Below are 11,829 nucleotides of genomic sequence, written 5' to 3'. Positions count from 1 at the left end.
CCTTCACTTTGACAGCAATGGTAAAACATCAAACAGAAGAAGACTTGAAGTGTCTGGTTTTGGGCTTTGCCACCCATAAATTCATACAGAAAGAAACATACCATTGCCACTTTGGTTTTATTTAACAAATTTATTTATATAGTGGTTATTGGATGCCCAGCCCTGTCTCAAATGCTGTACAAATGTGATCTCATTTAATCCTCTACAAGTCTATGAGGTAGACACTATTATTATCCTCACCTCCATTTTAAAGATGAGGAAACTAAGACATGAGGGCATTGAGAAACCTGTCCAGGGTCATAACTAGTTAGCTATAGAGCCAGAAGTTGAAGCCAGAGAGTCTGGCTCTGGAATCCACTTTCTTAATCCCTACATCATGATGCCTGGTTAGAAGCAATTTAAGACTTTTGTGGCATGTAATGATCTATTTTCAGCCTCTGATTTCATAGACAGAAACTGCCTGTGGACTAAGCTGCCGATCTGTACTGAGCTGCTGTGAATGATCTCTTTTGAGGTCTTTCCACAACACCACTGGGAGAATCAGAGTGGGCAGATGGCCCTTTGACAGAGCCTGGCAAGACAACAGTAGCAAAATGATGAACTTTGGGTAAGATCAGCAAGCCCTTGTAGCTTGGAACTTGAGTCCATGCAAAGGCTGTCTCCAAGGTCTTCCAGAGCCTAGACTGGTAGTTTTCAAACACATTTTTAAAAAATATTTATTTATTTCTTTGAGAGAGAAAGAGCGTGCGCAAGCAAGCGCGTACACACCAGCTTGGGGAGGGGTAGAGGGAGAGAGAGAGAGAGGCAGACTAAAATAATTGCTGAGCTGATGAAGGGCTAATGGCAAGATGCCAAGACCATGACCTGAGCCAAAATGAAGAGTCAGCCCCTTAACCAATCGAACCACCCAGGTACCACTCAAATACATTTTTTAAAAACAACCAAACCCTTTTTTCAAACATAAACATATGGGCAGTTACTACACACACACACACACACACACACACACACAAGCTATATGGAATCCCTTTTTATTTTACTTATTTTTTATTTTTGTTAATTTTTATTTTTTTGGAATTGCTTTTAAAAACATAAAAGTGAAGGTGTGTTGAGGCAGAAGTGATGATTCAGTTTACCTTATTCCCATTCTCTATGCAATATTGAGACTCTGTAATAGTGACTTGTTTCAGGCCTTTGTACCTTCTGGAGCCTCTTTCAGGAATCCTGCATCCCTCCAGGCAAGTCCCACTCTCTTTTTAGCTGAAGTCCTACCCTTCCTTCAGGGCTCTGCTGAGATGTTATTTCTTTAGAGACATGTTGCTTGAGCCTCTCTCTACCTCAAAACCTAGCCCTTATTCTGTTTTCCTCTCATAGCATCTTTTGCTTTTCCTGTATTTGACTTCCCTAAAATTGTAGTAAAATAATTGTTTGTTTTTTTAATTTTTATTATTTATTTATTTTTATTATTTATTATTTTTTAAAGATTTTATTTATTTATTCATTAGAGACACAGAGAGAGAGAGAGAGGCAGAGACACAGGCAGAGGGAGAACAGGCTCCAGGCAGGGAGCCTGACGTGGGACTCAATCCCGGGTCTCCAGAATCAGGCCCTGAACTGAACGCGGCACTAAACAACTGAGCCACATGGGCTGCCCCTGTTTGTTTTTAAAGCTCATCTTCCCCAAGCATTCAGAAAGGTCCAAGAGGGCCAAGCCATGTCTCTATTGAGGAGGGTCAGGCACAAGGTCAGAGCTCACCTAGTATTTCTGAAGAAATGTCGATGCTCCTTAGTCTTACATGGATGTCCTGGCTCTCAGGTTGGACTAGACATTTCTAGTTAGACTAAATACTTTCTGATTGTCTCCTTGCTTACTGCCTGTGCCGGCACGAATCACGGTAAGTGCTGACCTGATGCTATTAGAAAAAGAAGGATGAAAAACAGAGACATCTGAGATGGCTGATTGGATCTAAAGCTGAACACTTCCTGGGAGGAAGATTTTTGGGCAGCAGGAAGCTGAGTCTAGGCCCCAGGCCAGGGTGTTGAGCAATGTTTGCATTGCTCTGAAAGCTGCTGCCAAGGAGCAAAAAACTGATGAGTGTGACCTGTGCATGCTGCTTATATTCTGGGTGACTCAAGGTTTACTGTATTCTGGGGGAAAATCATGTAAATCAGAGGGGTAGGACAGCCATGTGGGTACTGGGCAGGCAGTTTGGTGAAAGGACATCTAGTGCCACAGTAGGACAGCCTCTCTTGCGAAGCACTCATTGCCCAGGCCTTTCAGCTAATGCCAAGTTAGAGACCCCAGGCAAGCCACTTAAGGCTCCTCATTGCTTCCTCAGGCTCCCCACTCTTCTGTTAGAAGGTTCTTTCATAGTTGGTATGGTTTGTCTTTCTCCAGAAAGTCATTAAGCCAAATGTCCTGCCCTTTACCTTTCTTTTGCAATTAAAAAAATTAATTTCTAGTTATAAAAACACTACATGAATACATTTATCTTCAGAAACAGTAAAACTAGGAGTGTCTAGGTGGCTCAGTTGGTTAAGCGTCTGACTTGATTTCGGCTCAGGTCATGATCTTAGTTAGGAGGGTCATGAGATCGAGTCCCACCCCGGGCTGGGTACTGGGCATGGAGCCCGCTTAAAATTCTCTCCCTCTTCCTCTGCCTCTCAACACGTGTGCTCTTTCTCTCTCAAACAAAAAACAAAACAAAACAAAAAACCAAAAACAAAAACAAAAAGCAGTAAAACCAAGCTAACCTCCCTTTATCCTCAGTCTTGACCGTTTATCCCATCTTCAGAGATAGCTTTTGGGGGAGGGGTATAACTTCTGATTAGAGTTTGGCATGTTGCCTTATAGTCTTTTAAATCTTTTAAAAATCTTTTACAAATATAATGTGTGATTATCTTAGTTTGGGCTGCTATAACAGTATACCAGAGACTTGGTAGCCTATAAACAGTAGAAGTTTCTTCCAGTTCTAGAGGCTGGGAAGTCCAAGAGCAAGGCACCAGTAGATTTGGTGAAGGCCTGTTTCCTGATTCAGAGACAGTTGTCTTCTTGCTGTCTGTAAGGACAGAGTGGAATGGGTAGGAAGGCTTCTGGGATCTCTTTTATAAAGGCACTCCTTACATTTATCAGGGCCCTGCCCTCATGACCTAATTACCTTTCAAAGGTCACACCTCAATATACCATCACATTGAGCATTAGGTTTCACATATGAATTTAGAATTTGTCTATAGCAGCGTTAATAAGAAATAATGATATTTATGTCTGTATTTTAACATTTTATTTTGAAAATAATTTTAGATTTACAGAAGAGTTGCAAAGTGTTTTAACATTTTATTTTGAAGTAATTTTAGTTTTTTAAAAAAGATTTTATTTATTTCTTCATGAGAGAAACAGAGAAAGAGAGAGAGGCAGAGACACAGGCAGAAGGAGAAGCAGGCCCCATGTAGGGAGCCCGATGTGGGACTCAGTTCCGGGTTTCCAGGTTATGCCCGGGACTGAAGGCGGCGCTAAACTGCTGAGCCACCCTGGCTGCCCCAGGTCCAGTATTTTGTAGAATACTCCTTAATTTGGGTTTGTCTGATGATTTTTTTTAAAAGATTTTATCTACTTATTCATAGACACAGAGAGAGAGAGGCAGAGACACAGGGAGAGGGAGCAGCAGGCTCCATGCAAGGAGCCCGACGTGCGACCCGAGCCCGAGTCTCCAGAATCACACCCCAGGCTGCAGGCAGTGCCAAACTGCTGCGCCACCAGGGCTGCCCTGTCTGATGATTTTTTTTCTTTTTGTCTGATGATTTTTCAGGGTTAGACAGAAGGCAAGCATTTTGAGAAAGATTTTTTAAAAATATATCAATTATATATAATTTACATATTATATTTATACTACAACTTTTTACATTCAACTATATGATTTTTTTTTTTTAAAGAGGGAGCAAGTAGGGATCCCTGGGTGGCGCAGCGGTTTGGCGCTTGCCTTTGGCCCAGGGCGCGATCCTGGAGACCCGGGATCGAATCCCACGTCAGGCTCCCGGTGCATGGAGCCTGCTTCTCCCTCTGCCTGTGTCTCTGCCTCTCTCTCTCTCTCACTGTGTGACTATCATAAATAAATAAAAATTAAAAAAAAAATTAAAAAAAAAAAAGAGGGAGCAAGTAGGGGGAGAGGCAGAGGAAGAAGAGAGAATCTTTTAAAAATATTTTTATTTAAATTCAATTAATTAATATATAGTGTATTATTGGTTTCAGAGGTAGAGATCAGTGAATTTATATAATATTCAATGTTCATTACATCATGTGCTCTTCTTAATGAGAGAATCTTAAGCAGGCTCCACATCCAGCACCAAGCCTGAGGTAGGACTCAATCTTAGGACCCTATAATCATGACCTGCGCCTAAATCAACAGTTAGATGCCTAATGGATTGAACCACATAGGCACCCCTCAACTATATGATTTTGAGATAGATCTATATTAATGTATAGATTAAAGTCACTTCTTTTAAATTCTCTACAGAATTGCATTATGAGTATTGTGCATTTTATATAGCCATTCCCCTCTTGGGGGGCACTGACTCTAAAGTTTCTTTATTATCAATATCATAGTAATTATCATGTATACACTTCCATATGTACATGGAGTTATGATATATAACTAGAAGTGACATGCTAAGACATGGATTTTTTTTTAAGATTTATTTATTTATTTATTTATTTATTTATTTATTTATTTATTTATTTATTTATGAGAGACAGAGAGAGAGAGAGAGAGAGAGGCAGAGACACAGGCAGAGGGAGAAGCAGGCTCCATGCAAGGAGCGCAATGTGGGACTTGATCCTGGCACTCCAGGATCATGCTCTGAGCCCAAGGCAGACTCTTAACTGCTGAGCCACCCAGGTATCCCAAAACATGGATTTAATAGATGTCCTATTGCTCTCTAAAGTGGCTGTGCCAATTTATATTCTTTTGATATTATGAAGATTGAAAATTATTGTCAGTTTCAGTTTTAATTTCTATTTCCCTGGTTACTACTGAGATTGCATTTTTTGTGTGCTTATTAGCAATTTTTATTTCCTTTTCTGTGAACCGCCAATTTATATTATTTGCCCATTTTTCTAGTAGATTTTTTTCTTATTTGTTAAGAGTCCTTTGTATGTTCCAGATACAAATCTTTGTTTTATATATTATTAATGTTTTCTTTGTCTGTTATTTCTTGTTTATTTCCCAGTTTTTTTTTTAAATTTTTATTTATTTATCATAGAGAGAGAGAGAGAGGCAGAGACATAGGCAGAGGGAGAAGCAGTCTCCAAGCACCGGGAGCGTGACGTGGGATTCAATCCTGGGTCTCCAGGATCGCACCCTGGGCCAAAGGCAGGCGCTAAACCGCTGCGCCACCCAGGGATCCCTATTTTCCAGTTTTTATTTAATTTTAATTTTTAAAAATATTTTATTTATTTATTCATGAGAGACACACAGAGAGACAGAGACATAGGCAGAGGGAGAAGCAGGCTCCCTGGACAGAGCCTGATGCAGAACTCGATTTCAGGACCCTAGGATCATGACCTGAGCCAAAGGCAGACACTCAACCACAAGCCACCCAGGTGCCCGCATTTCCCAATTTTTTAAAAAAGATTTATTTATTTTTATTTATGATAGACACAGAGAGAAAGAGGCAGAGACACAGGAGGAGGGAGAAGCAGACTCCACCCCGGCAGCCCGACAATCCCAGGATCCCAGGACCCCAGGATCACACCCTGGGCCAAAGGCAGGCGCCAAACCACCGAGCCACCCAGGGATCCCCCATTTCCCAATTTTTAATGTTATTACATGTCTCTGATTTTTTTAAAAGATTTTATTTATTTATGAGAGACACAGGGAGGGGGGTGCGGGCAGAGACACAGGCAGAGGGAGAAGCAGGCTCCATGCAGGGAGCCCAAAGTCCCCCAATGTGGGACTCGATTCTGTGTCTCCAGGATCAGGTCCTGGGCTGAAGGTGGTGCTAAACCGCTGAGCCACCCAGGTTGCCTGATTTTTTTTTTTTTTTTAAGAGGAAAAAATTTACATTTAGATTTATAGCCGGCTGGACTCAGTTTAGATGATCCCAATTTTGTTGGCAACATCCAAAACATCATAGGAGCCAGGTGAACATATGCTTTCTTCTCTCCATCAGGCCTGATCAAGGTGTTGATCTTGGCCACATCAATGTCATAGAGCTCCTTCACAGCCTGTTTGATCTGGTGCTTATTGGCCTTGACATCCACAATGAACACAAGTGTGTTGTCTTCTATTTTCTTCATGGCTGACTCAGTAGTGAGGGGGAACTTGATGATGGCATAGTGATCAAGCTTGTTTCTCCTGGGGGCACTCTTTCGAGGACATTTGAGCTGCCTTCAGAGATGAATGGTCTTGGGTTGTCAGAATGTAGGTGACTTACAGAAATTTTTTTTGTGACTTTGCACACCTTTCAGCACCTCTTTCTTAGCTTTCAAAGCCTTTGCTTTGGCTTCAGCTTTGGGAAGGGCAGGGGCTTCCTTCTTCGCCTTCAGCGCCATCTTCCACATATCTCTGATTTTTGAAAAATTTTTTCTGACTTTTTGGAAACAAAGTTCTTGATTATAAAAGTAGTATAAACAATATAGAAAATCTGGAAAATTTATAGAGAGGTATAAAGAGGGAAAGAAACCTTGAATCTTATCACTGAGAAAAAAAGCACTACTAACATATTCAATTACATATTTCCTTTTAGTCTTTTGTGTGTGTGTACATGCATTTTTTTTGCTCGTTGAGATTATACATATATTATATAAGAAAAAATATATATGCATGTTATTTGCTTAGTGGCATGGTCTTTAGACACAAACCCTAAACTTTTTCCAAAAGCACTTGGTTGAAAGGTGGCATTAGACTAACTTTCAACTCCTATTCCTTTTACTCACATACCCTGAAAAAGCTAGTAGGTGAGAGGCCCAAGCCTGTCCTCAGCGGACCTTAATTGAAGTTGGCTCAAAAGCCACAAAAGAAAAAAAAAAACACAAAACACAAAAGAGATAGAAATCCCTCCAGCAGAACACTTATTTAAAAGTCTTGGAGGGGGGATCCCTGGTTGGCGCAGCAGTTTAGCGCCTGCCTTTGGCCCAGGGCGCAATCCTGGAGACCCGGAATCGAATCCCACGTCGGGCTCCCGGTGCATGGAGCCTGCTTCTCCCTCTGCCTATGTCTCTGCCTCTCTCTCTCTTTCTCTGTGTGACTATCATAAATAAAATAAATAAATAAATAAATTCATAAAATAAAAGTCTTGGAGGGGGATGCCTGGGTGGCTCAGTGGTTGAGCATCTACCTTTGGCTCAGGGCTTGATCCTGAGGGTCCTGGGCCTGGGATCAAGTTGTGCATCGGGCTCCTTGCAGGGGCCCTGCTTCTCCCTCTGCCTATGTCTCGGCCTCTCACTGTGCCTCTCATGAATTAAAAAAAAAAAAAATCTTAAAAAAATAAATAAATAAAAGTCTTGGAGTTTTAGTTGAAGGCAAGTTCTATGAGTCAATAGTGTGGGTGCCATGAACTTTATTGCCTGAATGGAAGTCCTGCAAAGAGGAAGTTAGGGTACTGCTTTGCTCTTGATGGTACTACAAACATTTGGTTCTATTTTGGGTGACATACTCTAAAGGAGCCACATTCTAACCTACTAGGCACATGAAGACAATGAGGACAAAGACTTTCCCTTCTCCAGTAATGGGAGACACCGGTCTAGAATAACAGAGAACCTGGGGCAGAAATCTTCAAATATCTATAAAGTAGAAGGTCAAAGAGAAATTAGACCTGTTTGTTCTCTGAGGCTCCCAAGGGGGAGGACGTGGGCCCAGAGAGTGGATGTTTCAGAAACACTTTCTAACTGGTCTAAGAGCTGCCAAAAGGGAGGAATGCCTTGCTCTGGAAATAGTGGGCTTTTGTCACTGGGGAGTCTAACGACTTGGTTATGGTAGGGGGTCGATATAACTAATATTTATTGAGTGCTGTGTGCCAAGGCTGTGCCGAGGACTTTCCCTCTATTATTTCATCCTGTGACACCCTATGAGGTAGGTACTATTGTTATCTGTTCCTGTATTATGGATGAGGGAACTTGGTACAGTGAGGTCATGTAACTTGCCCAAGGTCACACAATTTTTAAGTGGTGGACCTGGAATTCCAACCCATTCTGACGAACTCCAAAGCTGAGATTCAAGCCTGTGTTATGGGGTATGGGGGTCTGGACTAGAGGGGCTCTGGGGTCCGTTTGACTAGAAGATTCAGTGTTTGGGGGGAAAAGGGTGCCCCATCCCCCTAAGGAAAAGCGTCAGAGTGTAGGACTGGGCAAGGTAAGGGGGTCCAGGGCCTTGCTAAGGGGCTGGGAGCAAGGCCAAGGGATGGAGACCGAAGAGACACGGAAGGGCCGTCAGCGTGCGTTATCCCACGGCTCGGCCACAACTCCTGTGCTGTCGTGGACCTCTCAAACCCACGCTAGGGCCTGAGGCACAAGCCCGCGTGGGGGCTCCTCTCCCGCAGCGCGGCTAGGGAGCGTCGCGGCGGCCGGGTTCTGCGGCGGAGCTGGGGAAGGAACAGCGCAGCGGTCCCTGGCCGGGCGCGAGCTGGGGGCGGTGCCGGGGCGGCGGGGGCGGGGGCGGGGGCGGGGAAGGCGCGCGCCGAGGCGGCTGCGGCAGTTGCGCGCTGGGATTGCTGCCGTGCGGCGGGTCGGTGAGTGCGGCGGGACCCGCGGGAGGGCGGGAGGGCGGAAGGGAGCGGCCGAGCGAGCGAGCGAGCGAGCGCGCGACTCGGGCCGGGGGGCCGCCGCCTGCCCCGGGCCCTGCCCCGGCCCGCCCGGGCCGCTGCGCTCCTCGGGCCCTTCTCCGTCGCGGCGCCCGCGGCCTCGGCCCCGCACGGCCCCGCACGGCCCCGCACGGCCCCGCACGGCCCCCCGGCCGGCCCCCGCCTCGGAGCAGCCCGTGCCTCCGCGCCGCGGCGACGCCCCCAGCCCCACGTCACGCCCGCGCCATTGTTTCCCCGCCGCCGGCTCGCCGGGACCGCCTTCCCTTCCCCGCGGAGCGCGGCCCTCCGTCGGTCTCTCTCGAGCCACGAGCGCCGTGTCCTGTTCCCTCGCTTTTCTCACGCGGGAGGCAGCCCCCCCCCCCCGCCCCAGGCGGGCGCTTCTTTCCCCGGTTGTGCCCAGTTTTCCCGGCCGACGCGGGCTTCCTTCCGCCTCGAGGGGCCTCCGCCGCCGGCGCCTTCCGGGTGCGCCTCGAGGAGCTGGCGAGCCGCGGTGCTCGGAGGCGCCGTCCCAGCCGCAGGAAATGCCGGCTCGGTACCCGCATCCAGCTCGGTCCTTTGCAGCACTTCCTGGAAAGCGCCCGTCGAGTCGCGAGTCGCAAGCCGCAGCAGCCGCGCTCGTTGTGCCCTAACGGCTCCCAGGTCGGGCCAGCTGTCCGGTGCCAGCCCGTCCCTTTCTTTCCTTCCCGGGGACCCTTGAGGCTGCGGAGCGCTGAGGGCGCGATGCAGCTGGAGGCCCGAGCCCTGACGTGTAAGCATAGAGCGTTGGAGGGCTTGACGCTAGTAGGCCCCAGCCTGTAAAGGCAGCAGGTAGAGCTCGCTGTCCTTGGTTTTCCCGTGCTGTCCCATGCTGTCCCTGGTGGGGCCGTTAGGTTTGAGGGATGCATCGTCGAGCGCAGTGCTCCGCAGTGACTGGTCACCTTTATAGGCTCGTGGCGTGCGCACGCGTGTGCGTGTCCGGGTGCAGACGGCTTCTTGATTGAGCTGTGCTTGTTTTGTAACGTCTGCACGTTGCTGAATTTGCCTCTGAAGACAGCGGATGCAAATTATGCTAACTGTAACCTGAAAGGAAGAATGTTGAAACAGAACCGTTTACCATGGAAACTTAATGTGATTGAGGTCTTTTTTTTTTTTTTTTGATATTTATCAGGACATTTTTCCTTCTTGATTTTACTTAAGTAGGCTTCATGCCCAAGGTTGGACTCCCAGCTCACATCCCTGAGATCAAGAGGTGCATGCATGCTCTACCACTGAGCCAGCTAGGAGCCCCTACTGGGACACTTTTCAACAATGGTTGGAATTTATCCAGATGAAGATATCCAGGCCTGTAGAAGTTCAGTTCAGTAAAACACAGCTAGTTAGTAATTAAAATCAGAACTCCACATGGTGGGCTGATGCTAGCACACACAGACTTTACTTCTGAAAAACATTTCTTTTGCATTATTAGCCAATACAATTTCAGCTCTTATAGGTTTCTTTTTTTATATATATATATTTTTTTTTAATTTTTATTTATTTATGATAGTCACAGAGAGAGAGAGAGAGAGAGGCAGAGACACAGGCAGAGGGAGAAGCAGGCTCCATGCACCGGGAGCCCGATGTGGGATTCGATCCCGGGTCTGCAGGATCGCGCCCTGGGCCAAAGGCAGGCGCCAAACCGCTGCGCCACCCAGGGATCCCCTCTTATAGGTTTCTGCATTTATTCTCACTAACCTAGAATTTGGATTTTAGAATTTAATAATCAGTCTGTAAAATGAGAGGGCTGAAGGAGATGTACTGCAAGATTTCTCTCAGTTCTAAGATTTGATTCTATTGCATGAAAATGTACAATTAGCTACAAGCTTCCAAAAGTTTATAATTGTAGGAAGATTTATATATAGAGATAGTTACTTAGGGTATCTGCAGGCCTTTCTGTGCATCAGAAGTATCTTCTTAAAGAAAGCCAAATTACAGTGGAATGTTAAGAGGAGGGATGTTCATTCATCTGTCTCTAGGCTGTTTTTGCTGTCTCATGGGAGAAAGAAAGCACTTAAAACATGTTTTTTTTTAAAAAAATATTTATTCATGAGAGACCCACAGAGAGAGAGAGAGAGAGAGAGAGAGAGAGAGAGAGAGAGAGCAGAGACCAGGCAGAGGGTGAAGCAGGCTCCATGCAGGGAGCCCAACGTAGGACTCCATCCCAGGTCTCCAGGATCACACCCTGGGCCGAAGGCGACACTATGCCACTGAGCCACCGGGGCTGCCCTGTTTTATTTTTTTTATTATTTTTAAAGATTTTTAAAATTTATTTATTCATGAGAGACACAGAGAAAGAGGCAGAGACACAGGCAGAGGGAGAAGCAGGCTCCATGCAGGGAGCCCGACATGGGACTTGATCCCGGGTCTCCAGGATCACACCCTGGGCTGAAGGCGGCGCTAAACCACTGAGCTACCCGGGCAGCCCTGTTTTGTTTTTGTTTTTGTTTTTTTTTTAATACAGCTTTTTATCGCTTAGTTTTTTAAACAGAGATAAATATGATAAAAGCTTACCAATGAAATAGCAAAAGAGCAAAAAACAAACCCCAACTTAATCATACTATTTATGATGACGTTCTTTTCCAATTTAAGCATAGCTTTTATGTAGCTTTAAAAAAAAAAGATTTTATTTATTCGTGAGAGACACGCACAGAGAGAGAGGCAAAGATACAGGCAGAAGGAGAAGCAGGCTCCTCGCAGAAAGCCCAATGTGGGACTTGATCCTGGGATTCCAGGATCACACCCTGAGCTAAAGGCAGACGCTCAACCGCTGAGCCACCCAGGCATCCTTTTTTATGTAGTTTCAATTGCTATATACATACTGGTAGGTTTGTTTTTTTTTTTTTTAAGATTTGATTTATTCATTTGAGAAGAGCACACAAGCAGGGGGTTGTGGGAGAGGGAGAAGCAGACTCCCCACAGAGCAGGGAGCCTGATTTGGGGACTCCATCCCAGGACCCTGGGATCCTGACCTGAGCTGAAAGCAGATGCCCAACCGACTCAGCCACCCAGGCACCCCTGCTC

The 11,829-nt window shown here is 45.7% G+C and overlaps 1 protein-coding gene across 4 annotated transcripts in view; it reads left to right on the top strand.

Moving 5' to 3' along the window:
- The first annotated feature begins 8,657 nt into the window (after positions 1 to 8,657).
- Positions 8,658 to 11,829, top strand: part of NT5C2 (5'-nucleotidase, cytosolic II) — an 88,351-nt gene continuing 85,179 nt past the window's right edge. For 2 of the 4 annotated variants that reach the window (XM_055346073.1, XM_055346069.1), the window contains exon 1: positions 8,658 to 8,721. The gene's annotated coding sequence lies outside the window, so the exon portion shown is untranslated. Of the gene's footprint in view, positions 8,722 to 9,257; positions 9,433 to 11,829 lie in introns of those variants that run through there. The other 2 variants (XM_055346072.1, XM_055346070.1) reach the window with 2 other exon arrangements.

This window comes from Nyctereutes procyonoides, unplaced genomic scaffold, assembly GCF_905146905.1.
Source record: "Nyctereutes procyonoides isolate TBG_1078 unplaced genomic scaffold, NYPRO_anot_genome, whole genome shotgun sequence".
NCBI lineage: Eukaryota > Metazoa > Chordata > Mammalia > Carnivora > Canidae > Nyctereutes > Nyctereutes procyonoides.
The sequence above is the reverse complement of the archived record's forward strand: the minus strand, read 5'-3'. Positions and strand labels throughout refer to the sequence as shown.